The following is a 21654-nucleotide window of genomic DNA, read 5'->3' on the forward strand; positions in this document are numbered from 1 at the left end:
GAATGTCGGACAGTAATCCGGTAAAAATGGTTCTCGACAACGATCCGACAGGAACAAGAAGGCGAGGTGCACAGCGGGCAAGGTGGATCGATCAGGTGGAGGACGACTTGCGGACCCTCCGCAGACTGCGTGGTTGGCGAAGTGCAGCCATGAACCGAGCTGAATGGAGAAGTCTTTTATGTGCAGCACAGGCCACTCCGGCCTTAGTCTGATGATAAATAAATATGCTGTAACATTTTTATACTGTGTATTTCTTTTTCATTTATATACATCACATCAATGTAGTACGTAAAACCGTAAACCGTACGTAAATTCGGTGCATAATCAATTTCACCGGATTGTCTGCTTCGACCTTCTGGCCGGCCATACTCAAGGTGCATCAGTCCATCGACGAACGGATTGCTCCTCTAAACTGAATTAACTCTTAGACGGTCCTCGAGGAGCAGAAATTAACTCAATAATACCTCATTCTGTTATTAATACCATACTCTGTTATGAACTAGCCCTGCATAAGAGGTAAAATACCAAAAATTATCAGACCGCATCGTGCTTTCGTGCTGTGCGGTTCTTTTCTCTCTTTGGTGAAGGAAATTTTTAATACTACCCGAAGCTATTTTAATTTCAACAGTGCTTCTCAGCGATATTTGTAACCACTGATCCCGTTACAATCTTTGCTTGGACCCGTGCCTTCGTTTTACGCTGGACCCGTTTGCGGAAGTAAAATTCCGACAAGCGGTGGTTTTCCTGCAGAGACACCGTTCTGGAAAAAAAAACCTCTTAGAAGGTCACGTCTCCACGCTCAGCTATGAGCATTAATAAAAGCAAGAGGAAGGGGGAGTCTCTGAATTCTCCACTTCTTTCTAAGAAACAAGGTTTCAAGACCATCCTGCCAAGGCGCGGAAAAATAGAAGGAAGCTGGAGACTTCAGATGTTCCTTCTAACTCGAATATCGGAAATAATTCTTCTCCTATCGAACTGTGCAATCAGTTCGATTTGATTTATGACGAAATTGAGCAAATCGAATCTACCTCTAGCCCAGGTGGTTCGATCTATGCGAAGAAGCAAACGGTTCCGCCAATTGTGTTATCTGTTGACGAGTTTTCTGGCTTTAGGAATGAGATTTTGAGTAACCTACAGGGGATCAAGGTTTCATTCCAGATTGCCAGGAAGGGTGACTGCCGCGTTTTGCCGGGATCCTTTGACGATCGCAAACGTCTTCTACAGTATTTAACTGAGAAGCGCCATAAATTCTTCACATACCACAACAAAACTGAGCGATTGTTCAAAGTCGTCTTGAAAGGTCTCTCCAGTGATGATAAATCACTGGATGAGATTAAAATGGAAATTTCTCAATTAATTGGATTTCACCAATCCAAGTAATTAAGATGAAAAAGAAATCTCGCTCTGGTACTTCCCAGAGGGGTATTTCTCAAGAATTTTATTTAGTTAACTTAGTTCAGTTAAAGTGAACTTAATAATATGAAAAGTTTGGAAAAGGCCTGTGTTATGTCCCATGTCCGTGTTACATGGGAACATTTCCGCAGGCCTGGGGGAAATTTCTAAAACCCCACTCAGTGCCGTAAGTGCCAAAAGTGGGGTTACGGAACTAAACATTGCCACATGGGTGCTAAATGCATGATTAGTGGTGGAACCTCGCATGTCCTGTGAGAGAAGATTCCAATAAATTTAAATGTGCCAATTGTGGGGGCAATCATAAATCCAATTTCTGGGAATGCCCTTCACGCAAAAAAATTGAATTCCCGTGCAAAATTGATGACGGGAAATTCCAATAGGATCCCAGATTCGCCGGGTAAACATATTTCAAACGCTCAAAATCCGCAATCATTTGCCTGTCGAGCAATTCATACCCACCACAATCAACTAACAAATCTCATCAGGTAATAAGCAGTTCGTCGAATTCTAATTTTTCAAACATGCCTACCTATGCAAGCATCGCTGCAATCAGGCAAAATTTAATTTCTGAAAATTTACTTTTTTTTTGGAAAAGATGTTTAATTTTGATACACATAGTTAAGTTTGCCATTTTAAGGTGTTTTTATAAGATATTGCGAAAAAAAGATTCGGCTGCCGGTGTGACTTGAACCCACACTATTCCATTAAGTACATGGACGTACATTACCAATTATACAACAGCTGCCCTTGCGAGAAGTTGTTCCATAACCAGCTAATAACGATGGGATATCAGTCAATTCCCCGTATCTGTCGAACCTGCTTTGGCAACATTTCACATCCTGTTCTCTTTAACTATGTGTATCAGAATTGAACAACAGTCGGTTGCGTTTGAATCACAAACATGTGCTTCAATTTGTCGTATTGAGGCGGGTTTGCTTCATTCTTGCTTCACAAGAAAAATGAAAATTTACCGACGATGAATAATTATCATAACCATTCTTCGTTCCGAGGACTCAGGTAGCATGTCTGCTTCTGACTTTGATTTCCAAATGGACAATTGCATCACATGATTGATGCAATGTTAAAAGCAAATACCATACCTGAAGCTGTTCAGGTTGGTGTCAAATTTACTCAAAAAATTGTGATTGGACTTCGTTTTAATGGATCCAAATAATTCTTTGAAAATTTTAAATTGGAATGCCCGCTCTTTAAAGGGTAAGGAAGATAAATTATTCAACTTCCTATCAGTTCATAATGTGCACATTGCCTCTATAACTGGAACATATTTAAAACCTGGACTCTTCATCAAAAGAGATCAAAATTATTTTATTTACCGAAATGATCGTCTTGACAGCGCCTGTGGTGGGGTCGCCATTGTCATTAATAGACGTATCAAACATAAATTATATTCTTCGTTTGAAACCAAAGTTTTCGAAACCTTGGGAGTTTCTGTTGAAACAAATTCTCTTTTATTACTGCCTACTTGCCTTTCCAGTGCAATGGGCAGCAAAGGAATTTGTTGAGAGCTGATCTTCAAATTCTAACTCGCAACAAATCCAAATTTTTCATAATTGGTGACTTCAATGCCAAACACCGTTCATGGAATAATGCTCAAAGCAATTCCAATGCTGAAATTTTATTTGAAGATTGTTCTGCGGGATATTATACTATTCAATATCCCAATGGCCCAACTTGTTTTTCATCCACTCGAAATCCTTCGACAATTGATTTGGTTTTAACGGATTCAAGTCAGCTGTGTGGCTAATTGGTAACTCATGCTGACTTTGACTCTGATCACCTTCCTGTGACACTTGAAATCTCACAAGAAGCCATTAAGAATCCAATCAGCTCTACTTTTAATTATCATAGATCTGATTGGGATTTATATAAAACGTAAGGTACACTGGGGGAAGTGGAAAAAGGGGGTAAGTGTAAAAATCGACTCGAAAAATTGAAATTGTACATACTTTACAGTTTTTACCTCATCATAACATTATGCAAGAATATACTTTGATGCTCACACTAATAATATGTTGAAATTTGTATAATACATACACTAACACGGTAAAGGCTAGAACTGTAATTTTAGGTTTCGCGAAAAGTTGATTTTTGCATTCATAAAATCAATTCTTATTTGCACCAATTGTTCTTTTTTTCAAGTGAATTTATATCACAGGTGACCATTATAATACAATTAAACTAATCCCATTCAATTGGTAGTGGTTTGTACCAAGAAAGCAAATAATTTAAAGATTTTACACTTACCCCAGGTTTCAAACACTGCGGGGGAAGTGGATAATGTTCTAATTACGTAATTTTTTTCTTTCCTCCAGGGTTTATTTCGATAGCTGTGAATCTTAATATGTTCCTTCTTTGTTATCATTGTCATTCCAGTGGTGATTGGACTCATATAAATGTGAAAATGCCTGATAAATCCACCTATCGGTATTGATGCCTTTCACATGTTTTACACATGAAAAAAATGTATAAGAAAGTAAAAATAGCACTTATAGGTAAATATATTGTATAATTCACAATAATTTTTATTCATAACAAGTTTCGCCGTTGAATGCATTTTTTTTGCGAACAAATTGGTTAAGAATAGCTGATAATTTTGTACGTGCTTTGCGCACACACATACATACAAACACGCACATACAGATATCAGATCAATTCGTTAAACCAAGTTGATTAGTTTATAACCATGTAAGTCCCATTTTTCCTTTAAAAAGTTCATCTTTGGGGCGAACATATAGACTTTACGTATACTAAGTGTTCTAGAAGGCAAAACCAGCCCTCCCCTAGCTGTAACGAGAATTTCTTGAGGATCTATTCCGTTAAGGTAATGAAATTATTCCACAAAAGATACTCAGAGCAACTATCGTATTGATTTTAGTTATATGTAACTACTCATCACTATTGAAGGTCAAGGTAACATGGGTTTTCCACTTACCCCATCCCACTAGGGTAAGTGGAAAAACAACTCCTAATTTTAAAATCTATTTCCATAAATTTCAAGCGACCAAAATGGTATGAATTACCGCACAGTTGGTGCAAAGTTGACTGTTTTTGATAGCCCATTTTGAATGAACGCATTTAAATCATTTAAACTGGTTTTACACAAATTCAAACATGCACTATCGATTTTTCCTTTTCCACTTCCCCCAGTGTACCTTATATCGATAGGAATTTTGATGTTGATATTTTTTGGATACCAAAAATGATATTGACAATGTGCTCGTATCTTTGACAAATTTAATTGTCGAAGCCAGAGGCAATGCAATTCCTAAATGTGAAATTAAATTAAACTCCATTTTTATTGACAACGATCTTCAGCTACTGATCCGTCTTAAAATGCGAGGCGAAGGCAATACCAAAGAGGCTCGCGATCCCGCGTTGAAAGTTATTTGGCGAGATTCACCAAATGGAATTATGAAACGTTTCGCTATTCTGAGAAATACCAATTTTGAGAATAATGTCTCGAAGTTGGATTCCAGTTCGAAACCCTTTTGGAAATTAACGAAAATTCTTAAAAACCTCAAAAGCCAATTCCTTCCGCTTAAAGAGGGAAATAAAATTGTATTTACAAATGGCGAAAAGGCTCAAAAACTTGCCCAGCATGTTGAGAGTGCCCATAATTTTAGTCTAGGTCTCACTAGTCCAATTAAGGATCAGGTTACACGGAGTATCAAAAATCTTTGTTTGCAGATGACGCGGGCCTTTCAGCCAAAGGGCGAAGCCTTCGTGCTATTTGTAGTAGATTGCAAAAAAGTTTCGATATTTTCTCCACTTACTTGCAAAAATGGAAAATTTCTCCGAATGCTTCCAAAACTCAGCTTAATTTTCCCACATAGGCCGAGAGCTTCTTATTTGAAACCTTCATAGAAACAGAAACAGACATAGTGTCACTATGAATGGGATTCCAAATAATTGGTCTAATGAAGCTAAATATTTAGGACTTCTGCTAGATCAAAAAATAACATACGCGTTTATTGGGTCTTTTTCAAGAGAAAAGCTGTCTGCCGTTCTAAGCTTTTCCCTTAAAAAAGACCCAATAAACGGGCCGAAACGTCGGGCAATGCAAATATAAACCCATTTGAATATATCAGACTGAAAAAGCCAAAATATTTCAATAAACACCCCAGTCGAAATGTAATCAAATAACTTTTAAATTTAGATTAAGTTTTAGCAATTTCAGCTCTGTTGAAGAACATGCAGAATATTTATTCATTGCATTTGATTCATGGAGAATAGGTAAAAATGAATGAAAAAATTTACTCGTGAGAGACTCGTGACTACGTCTTTCTTTTCTGTAATGGGGCACACTTAGCGATTGCGGAAATCGAAGCTCGTCCCGAAAATATGATATACTTTGAACGTTAATATCTCTGCCGATTCTCAATGGATTTCAATTTTTTTTTTGGACTATTCGATCAAGGATGAGTCAAAGCTTCTTTTTATTTATCTGACAATACTGATTTTAAAACTATTTTTTATCGATAATTGATAAAAAGTTTGGGGCCCTCCTTAGCCGTGCGGTAAGACGCGCAGCTACAAAGCAAGATTATGCTGAGGGTGGCTGGGTTCGATTCCCGGTGCCGGTCTAGGCAATTTTCGGATTGTAAATTGTCTCGACTTCCCTGGGCATAAAATTATCATCGTGTTAGCCTCATGATATACGAATGCAAAAATGGTAACTTGGCTTAGAAACCTCGCAGTTGATAACTGTGGAAGTGCTTAATGAACACTAAGCTGCGAGGCGGCTCTGTCCCAGTGTGGGGATGTAATGCCAATAAGAAGAAGAAGAAGAAGATGATAAAAAGTTTGAAAACAGGTAAACCAGCCAATCACGTACATGCATCGCAAGCACAGACATCAAAATCAAGTTACTTGCGGGATGGAATCTAATTCTTAGTTTGAACAAGATTTCACGTAAAGCGGATGCAGCAGAGCAGACACAGCAGCACGAATTTTTCTCTAAAGAGTCATTTTGAGACGCTAAGTTCATTCTGAGGTTAGATTTGTTATCCAACATATTCTATGCTACTCGAGAACTTCTGGTGGCGCAAGCCTTAAGGTTCGAAGTATTACCAGCGTCCTCATTCTAACATTGAAACAGTCAATGTCCAGCCTTGGAGCAGCTAAAAGGGAATCCCCACACTAACCACCGGAAAGTAGACATAAAAATAGGTTTCAATACATGATACCAGATTGTTCCGAATCTTTCCCGAAAAAAGTTCAGTCAAATTTTTTTTTGCCGTGCAGATTTGTTCGGGAGATGCTTTCTCAAGCTAACACTTCCACATGTGTAAAGTACACTTCCACATTAGAGGAGCGTGAGTATTTAGAATGTCTGGCGGTTACACATATTCTTCATCAGCAACTGTACTGATCAAGTGAGGTTGTGTGAGCCATTTGCTAGTCAGTCGTCAAGCTCGATGGTCGGCCGGTCGACCGCATTGCGTAGGCAAGAGCACGCAACTCAGCTTCAGTTCAATCAAAGTTAATTGCCTATTTCCGAGGATTGCGAGTGATTTGACTATGCGTCCAATTTGGGAATTTTGAGCTCATTGGTTAAAGCACCAGTCTAGCGTACTGAGGGTCGTGGTTTCGAGTCCCATCGAAGGGAAAGTGGCTACCTCCAATACATTTTTCAAATCAATATCTTCCACATAATGTACATATTCGCATAATGGGTTTCCACAACATTGTAAATTAATGATTTTTATTTTACTTATATCTGAAAATCTTACCCATTTTGAATTGCACCTCTTCAAAAAGGTTATGCAGGAAGGCATGTGTTTTGACATGTTGCATTGATTAGTTAGAATTTGGCCGCTAGGTGGTGGTATATTTGAAATTATTATTTTAGTCTACTCAAGATATATGGTGGTTCCACAGCTTTGGCAGAAGGTAACCGCTCGATGCCCGCTTTTTCACACTTTCTGTCCAGTACAGAAAATTTCCTGCAGCGCCGCGACGTCGAAGCTGTGGGGATGTAGTTCATTGAAGATTATCTTATCGCTACCTGCGAAACCTAGCGACTTGCAGTTTCATGTTCCAAGCTTCCAATCGTGATCCTTTATTCGTCGCCTGGGTCTTTGCCGATTCTTTCGATTCGTATTATCTCTTATTTCGTTCGTAATTTGTGTTTTACTGACGGCTTATTGGGCCTGCGCAAACCTAAAACCAAGTCTTGAGCTTGTGCGCTTTGCCGGAGCCTGCTTGCGGATACATGCAGCTTTTGATAGAAGTTTAAGAAGAAGAATTAGAAGCACTTCCACAGTTGTTAACTGCGAGGTTTCTAAGCCAAGTTACCATTTATGCATCCGTATATCATGAGGCTAACACGATGATACTTTCATGTCCAGGGAAGTCGAGACAATTTCCAATCCGAAAATTGCCTAGACCGGCACCGGGAATCGAACCCAGCCACCTTCAGCATGTTCTTGCTTTGGCTAAGGAGGGCCCAGTAATAATCTATCCAGGCGAATTATTGATGCAATCAATAATGAAAATCTTTTGTGATCTCCAAATGCCACAAAAATGGTCATTCGGAAGATCCGGAACATCCGTAAAAGTGGAGGGATTTTTTTTTCGTAACCATCCATTCGGGATAATTAAGAGAGAAAGTCTTCTTGCATTCCCGGAGAAACTTCTGGAGGAATTCCCGGAGAAACTTCCGGAAGAACTTTCGGAGCAGTTCCCGGAGCAGCTACTCGAGGAATTACTTGATGAACTTCTTGAGGAATTTGAGAAGGAACTTTCGGATGAATTTTCAGAAAAACTTCTAGAGGAATGCCTTTTGGAACTTTCCGAGGAATTACTTGATGAACTTCCGAAGAGATTACCGGAGGAACTTCTGGACGAACTTCCGGAGAAAGTTCTTGAAGAACTTCCAGAGGAGCTTCTGAAGAAGTCTCGGAAGAATTCAAGGAGAAACGTCGCCACGCCACGCGTCGCTGGCTAATGATGATCTATTTCGCCAACTTTTGGAATAGGCCATTTTTAACGGATGTTCAGGATTTTACGAAGGACTTTTTATTATTGATTGTTGATTGTCTTTACTTGTCATCAGACGAGTTTGTACAATTCCATTTAATTTCACCACTTGATTGTACCTTTGACGGATATGTATTTCGACGATATAATCCACCCATATGAATAAAAGCGAAAATTAGTAAAGCTGTGAGATGAACTTTTGGAATTGACCATTTTCACTGATATTCCTGATCTCTCGGAGGACGTTTTTGTGGACATTCAGACGTCACAGAAAATTCCCACTATTGATTACATAATTACTTCCTCTTTATGGATAGTTTCGAAATAAAATGTCGTGCTCTGGGATAAACTTTTGGAATTAATCATTTTAGCGGATGTCCCAAATTTCCCGGAGAACCGTTTTGTAATCATTGGCGATGAAAGAGGACTTTGCTGTCGATTACAGAAATAACATGCCGTTAACAATGTTTTCTGTAAAATCGAATGTGTCATGTCCAAGGAATGTAATTGTCACTGGAAATTGCAAAAAACAAGCAACAAAAGAAAATAGCGATAACTCTTTGTCCTCAACTACAGAGGATAAAGACAATGTTACGTTCCATTTTATTTGCAACAAACACGGAGAGTAAATTGTTGAGAACTTTCCAAACTGCGATAACTTGTATATTTCAGAAGTAAAACACAAATCATGTCAACAGATGGTTAAGTTTATGTCTCAACATTGATAATTGATACTTATTTTACCAAAAATATTATCTAAAACCGACTACTTCTCAAAATGCGCGGCAGGTGATCATTGTCCTATTCTGTTGCGTTTGTGACAAACGCTTATTGCGAGTTGAGTTTGTCCCAACGTTTACAAGAGAGGACAATGTTGTTGTCGTTGGCAATGTTGTTATTTTACATTCCCTGGTCATGTGTCACAGAGGACTTTCACTATTGAATCCACATATAAGTCATCGTTACTACGTGAATGCTAACAAAACTGTTCAGCTCTGGGATCAAATTTTATGATTTACCTATTTTACGGATGTTTCGGGTTTTCTGAGGACCGTATTGTAGTCATTTCGGGTCACAAAAGACTTTCACTATTGATTGCATAATCAATTCGCTGATACCAACAGTTTCCAAAATTTGCTTTGAGATGAACTTTTGGAATTGGCTACTTTTACAGATGTTTCGGATTTCCCGGAGGGCCGTTTGTGGTCATCTCAGAAGATTTAAACAATTTATTGCATACACAATTTGCCCGTATTGATGGTTACGTTACTTCCGGTAGACCGGAAGATATGATTGGATATGAAGAAATTGCGAAGCTCTGGGATGTATTTTTGAAATTGGCCACTTTTTCCAGAGCATGATCTTTCGGAGGACCGTTTCGGGCACTTTTTGGGATCACGGAAGACTTACACTACTGATTGCATCCATTATTCGTCAGGATGGATGATTACGAAATAATGCGAATCTCTGGGATGAACTTTTGAAATTGACCATTTTTACGGATGTTCCGAATCTTCCAAAGCACTGTGTAACGTTCGACGAATAATTTGAATTAAATTTAAAAGAAATTCAAAAGCTTTAGACGTTTTTATCTTTCTAAGCAAAATCAATTGTGAATAAATTTTGAAATTAGTTTTTATTATTGTAATTAAATTAAAGAGAATAATATTTAGATTGAATTAAAGCTTATTTATTGTAAATTAATTATTTTTGTTCTTTTCTGTATATATTTTATTTCATTTGAATTAATTTAGCTTTGGACGTTTTTATCTTTTTAAGCAAAATAATGCTACAACTCGTTAAGTCGGCTTGACGATTCAAAGTCCAAAGCGAGACCAAAATACAACCAGTCTTTGCCTGACTACTTGACTGCCTGTCGTGCGGTTTGCGTCTCGGCTGAGCGAAGTGGTATACTGCTTCAGTGAGTGCAGCAATGGCTCCTGAAAGTATAGAGCTCTTTTCAACCATTTGCTTAAATCCAGGAAGGCGCCAAACTGCTATCGCCATTCGAAAATCGCTAAAGAATAAGCAATTGTCCTTCAAGGTTTCCTGAAGGATAGAACCCTTAAGCTCGTTCATTTTCGCTCGCGCTAGAGGAGTAGAAGTATCGCGGTTTTTCAGTTCCGAGTTTGTGAATAATACTTTCAAAGTGAAACGTGTGCACCTTCAAAGTCTGTCGAAGGTAGAAAGCTGAGAATAGTGGTTTTAAAGAAAGTGAAGTGATGTAAAAGAAATCTTTTGATGTCTTTCAGATCCAGCTTATTTTCCGTCAGTGCGCCTGACGATTACGCGATTTTACTCCATTTTCCGGAGAAATTATTTGAAAAAAAAAGGTAATTCGTGTAAATAGATTTTAATTAGTTTTTGATTAACATTCGCCATTCGCGTTGGACTTCCAGCGCATAGGCGCTTTTTTTGTACGGGCTGGAAATTTGAAAGCGACCAGCGGAGTCATTTTGGGGTTCCCGTCCGAATTTCGTTGTGGGTCGCAGAGCGACCATTCGAGCTCGTGTGTCCGCTAAGGCCCGCCTTTCGAGGTAGCTAAACGGAGAGGAGTGAAGTTCGCCAGTCAGTCGAGCGAAACTGACCCGACAGTCGCCAAAAACTGTCGTAGAACCACCCGTACGCTACAACCCCCGGTGGTCAGGTTCCGAGAGCACGGTCCCCGTACGTCGCTAATTATCGTACGCTGGACCGAACCTGAACCAAGAGTTAGTGGCTTCCTTTTAGTCCTCGCCCGGTGAATCGGAAAGGTACGTGAAGCCGGGTCGTAAGGAAAGTGGGCTACTAGCTCGAGGGAACGGTATTCGGACGCTCTCGAGGATCGTAAATCGGAAGTCTTCCGTCCAGCCGCCACTCCCTCCGCACCTTTAATTCGGCCATTTGCGCACGAGCTCACACCGCCATCTTGTGGAGCAGCGATCGCCCACTGGCAAGCCGCCGGTAACTCGACGCTCCGGAGACACCGACGTCACCAGCACGGTCGAACGAGTCGTCATCGTCCTCGTCGGACAGTCCAGCGTTTTAGGCACCCCGCCGGAGAAACCTACGTCTTCGGCGCCCCGCCGGAAAGCCATCCGTCTTCGGCACCCCGCCGGAATCCCGCCATCGCTACGAAAATCCTGCGCAGGTACGTGGAAACATTGTAATCATGGCCATGAAGTTTCCCATATAAATATTAAGCCCAGTTAGCATGTCGTCCAACCCGAATGAACTCCCTAAATAATAAAATATGTTGAACTAGAAGATCTGGATGCCAATTGATTTTATTTGTAGCATTTCCGTTTAGAACACACTGTTCTCGTACGTTTCAGTTACTCCGTTGGTAGATTGGTTATTTCAGACTTCTATTCCTCTTCGGTCAGTGAGTATTGGGTTGAGCGAGCTTAAGTGAGTACGAGGGGCAATAAGGGATAAGCGGAGCGAGTTTGGGTTTCTGTTGGTTTGGCAAGTGGTTTGGAAGATTCAGCCAGCAACCGTTCGAGGATTTCCCCTGAGGTATTGTCTCAAGAAAGTCGGGCAAAACAACAGACTGGTGGTCTCTCACACGTGAGAGTGGCGCTACAAGCCACCAAGGTTAATTAATTACCTCATACGATTTTGGGAACGGTTACAACTGTTTTGAGAGCATTTGGTCTTAGAGCACTTTCACTATTGATCACATACACAATTCGCTGGTATGAATAGTTTCGAAAAAATCACGAAGCTCTGTGATGATTTTTTGGAAGTGGCCATTTTATGAGCTTCCGGATCTTTCGGAGAACCATTTCAGGGGCATTTGGAGGTCACAGAAGACATTTACTATTAATTGCACCCACAATTTTCCAGAATAAATGGTGACCAAAAAATCGCGAAACTCTGGGATGAACTTTCGGAATTGGCCATTTTATGGGATGTTCCGGATTTTCCAGAGGACGCTCGAGGGATAAATTTGCCCAGAAATGGCATATACAAGATAGCAAATTTCAGAGCAAATTTTTGCCAGCAATTTTATATTTCATAACAAGAAACTCGAAAATTAGGTGCCAAATTGAGAAGCTTAAACAGTACCTTTCTAGTACAGGTTACCCGGGGGCTTGAGGGGTCAATTTGGATGAATTACCCCATGGGCTTGTTCTAGGAACCTACAGCTTTCATTTGGTGCCCAAAAATCGAAAATCGGTCGAAATTTGTGTTTTTGTGATCGTGATGAAATTTTGTGTCCAAATGGACCTAAATGCACAATGTGTGTAACTTTTTTCTAATGCATTAGGAAGGTTAGCAGAGCCCACTTTCAAACCCCACAACATCCTAAGCAGGCACCACAACTCGCAGATGGCTTGGGGAGGAACCGTGAAGCCCTTGGACATAGTCCCTGCTGCCATTGTGAGGGGAAGAACAGCTGTGGAATAGAGCAGCGGTTCTCAACCTGGGGTACATGTACCCCGGGGGGTACCTTCGCTGGCCCTAGGGGGTACCTCGGACAAAAATGCGTAATGGCGGACGTATTACAATTCCAATCAAAACTCATTGATAAAGTTTTGATAATTGTGTATTTTTTATTTCAAAAATTTATATTGTACACAATATGCAATGCGATCAATAAATCCTAATTGAATCCTGCCTTCCACAATCAGCACAATGTATGAAGGGCTGCGGAACAAAAGATCAAACGAACAAAACGTCGAATGAACAAAATGATTTTTTTGTTCACTACAACTCGTTTGCTTCGTTGCAAGAGGATTAGAAGCCTTATTCCAAGCAGCTCGAAGGTCTCCTTTCAAGAGGCTCGTAAGCCTCCTTTTAAGGAGCTCGGAAGCCTCATGGGCACTTCAGAAGACTCATTTCAAGTGGTTAGGTTGCCCCCTTTCAAGAAGCATGTAAGCCTCCTTTTAAGAGGCTCGTAAGCCTTCTTCCAAGAGACTCGGAAGTCTCCTTTCAAAAGGCTCAGAAGCTGCCTTCCAAGAGGCTTAGAAGCCGCCTTTCAAGTGGCTCAGAAGCCTCCTTTCAAAAGGCTCAAAAGCCTATTTCCAAGAGGCCCTTAAGCCTTTTCCCAAGAGGCTCGGAAGTCTTCTTTCGAGAGGCTCGGAAGCTTCTTTTCGAGAGGTTCGGAAGCCTTCTTTCAAGTGGTTAGGTTGCCTTTTTTTCAAGAAGCTCGTAAGCCTCCTTTTAAGAGGCTCAGAAGCCTCCTTTCAAAAGGCTCAAATGCCTATTTTCAAGAGGCTCTGAAGCCTTTTCCCAAGAGGCTCGGAAGCCTCTTTTCGAGAGGTTCGGAAGTCTCCTTTCAAGTTGTTAGGTTTTTTCAAGAAGCTCTTAAGCCTACTTTTAAGAGGCTCAGCAGCCTGCTTTCAAGAGGCTCGGAAGTCTTCTTTCAAGTGGTTCGGAAGCATCCGTTCAAGATGCTCGGAAGCCTCGCTTCAAGTAGCTCGGAATTCTTCTTACAAGAGGCTTGGAAGCGTCCTTTCAAGATGCAAAGGAAACCTCCTTTTAAGTGATTCGAAAACCGCTTTCAAAAGGCTCGGAAGCCTATCTACAAGATGCTTAAAAGCCTTTAATCAAGAGGCGCGGAAACTGACTTTAATAGGAATTCAAAAGCTTCATTTCAAAGGGCTTGGAATTTTTCTCAAGAGGATTGGAAGCTCAATTAAGGCAAAAGTTCGAAGGGGTACCTCTCAAGATAAAGGTTAAGAACCGCTGGATAGCGCTGCTAAGAATGGCTAGTTCAATAATCAATACCCTAGTAACATTTTGGTTTTATGCTGGTTTTATAACACGCTTGTAGAGTAAATTATGATCTTCGAGAGCGTTATAAAACTTAAAATGTTACTTGGGAAGGACGAATGTGGGTCCCGGCCCCGTGTGCTGCGTTTATCATAGTTTGACTGTAATTTGGATTGTTCGAGTCATTGTCAAGCAATTTCTCCTACTGCTATCATTCCGCTTCCAGGATCGGAGGGCTTTTCTGCTTGCTTTGACGACTCTGCGCTTCTTTACAGATCACCACCTACTGGCCTTTCACCCGGAGTGGTCGCTGATTTCCTTATCGAAATTATGTTTCTATCCATTGGATATTAATGCTATTGTCGTAGAGTTTACTCAAAAATCCAACCAATCAATAAGCAATGCAAACGTTCATTACAGGTTGTAGTCTTGGTTTCAGTTTTGCTAAGCAATTTTACGGCAAAAAAGATTTACAATTTCTAGGAATTTCGCAATATTTGGTTGAACCGTCTTCAATCTTATATGAGAAAAAAGTTTAATAAAAAGTTTAACAAATCACTTAGCATAAATCACAAATCACTAGGACAAAAATCACAAAAGCATGGGGACTACTACTCCTGGCCACGCCCATCTTCACTGTAACTTGGTAGGGGAAGAAAGTGTTGATGTAGTACTTACTCAATGAGAGGCCCTCAACTCAGAGACACCCTCATAAGTACCACGGAGTTGGACATTGGGGAAGGTACTCGTTGGGTCAGGATTTGCCTGCAGCTGACAATGTGACCATGGCCGATCTGACACCGTAACACTCCATGCAAAGGCGTTACGGGGGTTAATAAATCTCTTTGCATGATTAACGGAAAATAGTCGCATTGTATCTATGGCCCTATTGAAAAATTCAACCAGAAACATTGTTGTGTCTTTAAAACGCTTGCTAATTTTTGTCTTTTTTTCTATCTACTTTCAGGTGAGAGCGATTGTTATATAACAAGGTATTTTGGTATATTTTAACGAATTTTGTGTTAAGAATTTATTGTTTTTTATTGTTCGTTCATTGATATTTATTGTTTATAAGGACCCAATCATGAGCCACGTGGTTTATCGTATTTTTTTGTGATTTCTGAACTTAGCATTTCTAAAATTAGCTGCATTTTCTTATTGTTCAATGGCTCTACTCTACATATCTTAGTGTTCTTATTAAATTATCTGCATAGTAGAACGGTTTTCTGTCATACCTCACGATTTAACTTGTGGCGATGATAATTATACTTAAGGTCACGAAATTCTTTTCCGTTCTAAATATTCAAATTTAGAAATTCAAAAAGACGAAAGCCGCGTAGTTCTGTCTCTATCGACTCTATATTTTGTTATTTTTCTTACCGCTTAACTTCGGATACACTGCAAAGAGCACTCTAAGAATAAGTTAATATTTAATGCTAGAGTCTAGAGCCTCTCATCGAAGGGGATAGGAATTAAGCGTGGAGCCTCCGAACTAATTGTTTTTAGTTTAGTCTTCTATTGTATAAAACTATCAAGCTATTATTTTAACAGCTCAAAAATGTAAAATTTTCCTCTTTTATATTATCGCTCTGAGATAGTTCTCTACTTGAAGAGCGTTCTCTTCTCCTCGACCTTACTCATGTAAGAGCTTGAAATAACTATACAAGATTACAACCGTTAGAGCTTACCGATGCCTGATTGAAATTCTTAAGTGCTTAAAATAAATAAACAAAAACAAGTTACACAAACAGTGTTGTAAAAAAAATGTGTGCGGGTTAGCAGCTAGTAGCACTGTAGATCTAATGGTTAATTTTGTTGCATCGAAAGTCTGCTTGACGGCGTCCTTATGAGACACTATCATATTTTTATCGTCGCCACCGCTCAAATTCAAAACAGCCTTTTGGGAGCTTCACGATTTCCCAACTCTCTTCTCAGCGACAGGAAAAGCACGGAGCGTGTGCTCCGTCGCCGTATCCTCCGCACTCGCCAATTTCCAAACATAACAAAAATTATGCTCATCAACCCCTTTCCCAGCCGCGCCAGTAGACTAATACTGACTGCATGCACAGGTTATTATGGGGAGCGTCCCAACCGTGCAGTTGCTGAGTCTGCTCTCCCCATCATCGCCGTTCGGTGGTATTTGGAAAAGCTCCCTTTCTAGGTGTGCGTGTGCCACCCTTCCGTAGGCGACGACGACCACGACAAGGATGACGGCGTTTTTCCTCGCTCGCTCGCTCGCCAGGACCGATCGTAAAACTGTCAGGATTCTGTTGTCTGTGCTTTGCATTTTCCGGGCGTTTGGTTCGATTTCGCGGAAAAATACACCGATTTCTGAATGGCGGCGCCGTTTGAGTTGTGTTTTCGGTGCGGGTCCGGATTGTGCTGGAGATGTGTTTCCCGATTTTAGGGAAAATTTGTGAATACACTGTGCGGGAAGAAGCAATATGTGATAGAAGCCACTGCCACAGCCCAGTTTGCTGACTAGGTTATTGTTTTGGAAGAAAATTGTGATATTTTGGCTAACTTTAGTCGTGGAAACTTTTGCGGTTCAACCAAGTGCTAAAACTAGAAATCCTTACTGTTCGAATCATTTTCTGCATTGTTGGAGTAAGTTTTCCATTCTTCTGTTCTGTGTCACAATCGAATTTTGGTTGGTTTGTTTTTGGTTGCATTTGTTCGTTCCAACATGTCTCATTCTCGCGCTCCGCAGGAGTCGAATTACATTTCCGAAAGCTTCTGACAGTTTTCGCCGGAATTTGTGGTCCAATTGTATCTGGGTGGGTTGGATTTGAACGCTGTTTTGGCTATTTCCATTCCGGAACATCATCATCCTGTGAAATGAAAGTGTGCGTTATGCGTTTCTGTCTCCCCCGTTTTTGTATGTGTGACGGAGCATTTCGCTGATTTCGCTCGATGGCTGCACCCAATTATGGGAGTGCACACGGCAGTGGTGCCGAATTGTAAAATTTCAAATGGGGCCAACGTTATCAGAAGATATCAGAACTATACAGTTTGGTACGACACAAACAGCTTTGAGATGCAATCAGGAGCTGACTCTAGAAAACATGAAATTTGATTTGTTATAAGTTATAAGTAATGTTAACTATCTACGATTAATAATCCAGGAAAAAAATTGAGATAAAATTCCTTGTGATTTTAGCGAGATTGTAATTAATTTTCCTCTAATTTAGAAATAATTTTCTTTGATTTGAGGAACTTCTGGAGCGTTACACGGAATTATAAATTCTTTCATGAAGAATCTTTTGAATGAGCTTATGAGAAAAACTTATTGTTTTGTAAATTTTTCAGGGGACTTCTTCTTCAAAATCATGGGACTACGAAATACTTCCTGTATACCCGCCTTGATAGAGCATTTTTTGTATGAAAAATTATATTGAAATTTTTATAGGGACTTTTTATAGAAACGCATAGAAAACTCTAAAAAAAAATTCTAAGATGTAGTCCTGGTGATTTTTTTTTAATTCTAAAGGAATTGGTAGTGGATTGCAAAAAAAAGACAAATATTTGGAATACCTTTCTAATTGATCCTTGAGAAGACAGTTGGAGAAATAATATTTTTGGTAGAATTTTTGACATTACAAGTCATGACATTACTTCTTTAAAAAAATTTAAAAAAGCCTCATTTCAAGAGGCTTGGAAGACTCTTCTAAAAACGTGCTGATGCCTAATTTCAAGAGGCTCGGAATTCTTTTTTAAAGAGACTTAGGAGCATACTTTCAAGAGGCTCAGAAGCCTCCTATTGAAAGGAGTCTTTTTTTAAGTGGCTTGAAAGCCACCTTTCAAGAGGCTTTGAAGCCTAACTTTGAGATTCTCATAAGCCTCACTTCGAGAGGATCAGAAGCCTTCCTCCAAGAGGCTCGGAAAAATCCCTTCAAGAGGCACAAAATTCTTTTTCCAATGGACTTGGAAGCGTACTTTCAAGATACTCAAAAGCCTCCTTAGTGAGTTGAAAGCCGCTTTGAAGAGGCTCTGAAGCCTCCCGTCAAGAGGATCGTATGCTTCCCTTGAAGAGGCTCGGAATTCTTCTCTCAAGAGGTTTTGAAGCATACTTTCAAAATGCTTACAAGCCTCCTTTCAAGTGGCTCGAAAGCTGTCTTTCAAAAGACTCTGAAGCCTCCTTTCAAGATGCTTGGAAGCCTCCCATCAAGAGGCTCTGAAGCTCCCTTTTAAGAGCTTGAAAGCCGCCTTCCAAGAGGCCCGGAAGCCTTTTTTTGCAGACAGACGGTCTCCTTTCAAGAGGCTCGTGAGCTTCCTTTCAAAAAGGCTCGTAGCTCTCCCTTCAAGAGGCTCTAAAGTTTACTCCAAGAGGCACGAAATTCTTCTTCCAAGAGGCTTGGAAGCGTACTTGCAAGATGCTCAGAAGCCTCCTTTTAAGTGGCTCGAAAGCCGCTTTGAAGAGGCTCTGAAGTTTCCTTTCGATAGGCTCTTGAGCCCCTTCCAAGGGCTCGAAAGCCGCCTTTCAAGAGGCTCTGAAGCCTCCCTTAACCCTTTTGTTACCGACAGGGTACCCGGGTACCTTTTTCGTTCTCAAGTGAATTTTTTAGGGTTCTAAACATCGCAGGAAATTGAAACTCCGTGACATCTTCAAACTCGGCAAACTTCAGGTTTGGGTGGTATGTAAATATCAAAATCCAGTAAGGGCTTGGGGCTTGGGGAGGGGCTTCTGAATATTTTTACCCCGTAATGTACCGACAGGGTACCCGGGTACCCACGTTTTTGGTATGACCATAACTTCGTCAGTTTTCAACTGATTTGGACGATTCCATTTGCTATGGATTAAGAAATTCATCCTCTATCCGATCCATATCACACCGATCCACCTCCGATCCGATCCATATCCATTTAGAACCGATCCGGATTACCTGGTGACCGGAGTTCCGGATTTGCTAGACCATGTCTCAAAAATGGAGAAGTTGATCTTATAGAATCCAAATGATGATTTCTTGTATCCTGAGTTGCCAGTTTCGTACAAAATTCGAGGATTATGACTTCCCAACGTATTAAGACCATCTAATCATATGCACTTGGATCGGACATCCCGGAATAGGTTCCCGTGGGCCCTATAGTGGCCGCAAATTCGTTCTGAAGAAACCCTGGCAATATAGATATCAAAATTCTTGGAATTGTTCCGGAGACATGTTTTCAATGTAGTTGGGACCATAGGATGGATATCAATCGGAACGGTCATTCTGGAATTGGTTCCCGTGGGCCAATAATTAAAGAAACGAGAAGAGAGAAGAGGGAAGTGAAAAGATTTTGACCAGATTTTGTCACTCCCCGATTTTATCTACCTCCGTTTTTATCACATTTTCGACCCGATTTTATCACGTCCCGCTTTTGCCACGTTTTTGTCCCATTTTGTCATCACAAAAAATTTCAGTCGTTTTTATTTTTGTAAATTATTCAGCAAACAACAATGATCTTCATGAAATAACTTACAGCCCCTGTGGTTTATTATAAATCATTTCTGAGTACCTGTCAAGAATTTTTTCAAGTCTTTTTGACAAGAAATAACGGAAAAAGAAGATAGCCAGAGTTTCTTCTAAATGGGGAATCCTGCTTGAGAATGACCGGTCCGTTGTTAAACCATCGTATGGCCTAATAACCCAAAAGATCATGCTTCCGAGACAATTTCATGAATTTTGATACCCATATTGCCAGGGTTTCTTCAAAATGAGTTTGTTGCCACTTTAGGCCCCACGGGAACCTGTTGTCGGGGAAGATTCGGAACCTGGTATCATGTATCTATTTTTTGTCTACTTTCCGGTGGTTAGTGTGGTGAATTGCGTCTAGCTGCGCCAAAGCTGGAAATTGACTGTTTCACAGTTAGAATAAGGACGCTATTACTGCTTCAGACCTTAAGGCATGGGCTTCCGGAAGTACTTGAGTAGCATAGTATATGTTGTTACTACTTTGCCGAAAAACATTTCGCGGAAATTTTTTTCACGGTGCGACATTCCGCGGAATGTACCAAATCTCCGAAACACGTTTCGCGGAATGCGCCTTTTTTCCGAAAGACATTTCGCGGAATGTACCTTTTCACCGAAAATCATTCCGCGAAATGCCATTTGGCAATAATTATCATTGAAAAATTTACCGATTTCTGCTAAACTACATGCAATCCGGTTTAAATTTTTTTGGATTGTGATGTAAATAATGAAAAAAGGTAATACTTTCATTGAGTAACCGCATCCGGTCGGTATAACGCAAAGTGAGAAAACAATGCCTTCTTGAAATGGACACGTTTGCTCGGTATAATGAAAAGAAAGGAGGTAGTCCCCTTCTATGAATTAACGCATCTACCCGGTATAAAGCAAAGGGAAAAGATAATGCCTACTTTGAATGGATGCGTCTTCCCTAGAGATAGTCGGGTTTCGCATTATGCAAACCCGAACCCGATTTGTAAATTTCCTTCAAACCCGGACCCGACCCGGAATAATTTTTTTATCAAACCCAAACCAAACCCGTTTATTAAACCCGAAACAAACCCATTGGATTCGCGGCGAAAAGAGTTGAAATGTCTTCTTTAAAAGAACGCGTCTGGCCGGTATAAGGCGAAGGGAAGGATAACGCCTTCTTTAAATGGATGCATCTGCCCGGTAGAAGACGAAAGGAGCTGATAATGCCTTCTTCAAAAGAACACTTCTTCCAGGTATAAGGCGAAGGGAGGGGTAACGCCTTTTTAAATGGATGCATCTGCCCGGTATAAGAGGAACTGATAATGCCTTCTTTAAAAGAACACTTCTGCCCGATATGCATAATAACGCCTATCAGTAACAAAGTAAAGAGAGGATAAAACCTGTTATTTATATCTGGCCCGTCTGCAAGATATAATTAAGGAGATTGTATAACATTTCGCCGAAAACTATTTCGCGGAATTCATTTTTGCGATTGAATATTTCGCGGTACGACATTTGGCGGTTTGTACCTTTTCGCCGAATGACTTTTGGCGGAATGTACCATTTCGCAGAATGCACCATTTCGCGGAATATTTATAATAATAGCCTTGCATCCATTTAAAGAAGGCGTTACCTTATATCGGACAGACGCGTTCTTTTAGAGAAGGCCTTTTCAACTTCTTTCGCCTTATACCGAGCAGATGTATCCATTTAAAGAAGGCGTTACCCCTGTCTTCGCTTTATACCGGACAGAATCATTCTTTTAAAGAAGGCATTATCAACTACTTTCGCCTTAAACCGGGCAGATGCATCCATTTAAAGACGGCGTTACCCCTCCCTTTGCCTTCTACCGGGCAGATGGCAGAAGGCGTTGCCACAGCCTTCGCTTCATACCGGGCAGAGGCATTCTTTTAAAGAAGGCATTATCAACTACTTTCGCGTTATACCGGGTAGATGCATCCATTTAAAAAAAAAGCGTTACCCCTCCCTTCGCCATATACCGGGCAGACGCATTCTTTTAAAGAAGGCATTATCAACTCCTTTCACCTTATACCAGGCAGATGCATCCATTTAAAGAAGGCGTTACCCCTCCCTTCGCCTTATACCGGACAGACGCGTT

At 40.5% G+C, this 21654-nt stretch overlaps 2 protein-coding genes across 2 annotated transcripts in view; both read left to right on the forward strand.

The window, feature by feature from the left end:
• The window catches only part of LOC134210545 (serine/threonine-protein phosphatase 4 regulatory subunit 1-like), a 659316-nt gene that overhangs the window by 357728 nt on the left and 279934 nt on the right, over positions 1 to 21654 (forward strand). The gene's annotated exons all lie outside the window — the stretch shown is intronic.
• LOC134215168 (uncharacterized) overlaps positions 16382 to 21654 on the forward strand; it is a 47291-nt gene continuing 42018 nt past the window's right edge. Inside the window, exon 1 of the mRNA XM_062694410.1 lies at positions 16382 to 16722. The gene's annotated coding sequence lies outside the window, so the exon portion shown is untranslated. The remainder of the gene's footprint in view (positions 16723 to 21654) is intronic.

The sequence above is a fragment of the Armigeres subalbatus genome, chromosome 2 (assembly GCF_024139115.2).
Source record: "Armigeres subalbatus isolate Guangzhou_Male chromosome 2, GZ_Asu_2, whole genome shotgun sequence".
Lineage (NCBI taxonomy): Eukaryota > Metazoa > Arthropoda > Insecta > Diptera > Culicidae > Armigeres > Armigeres subalbatus.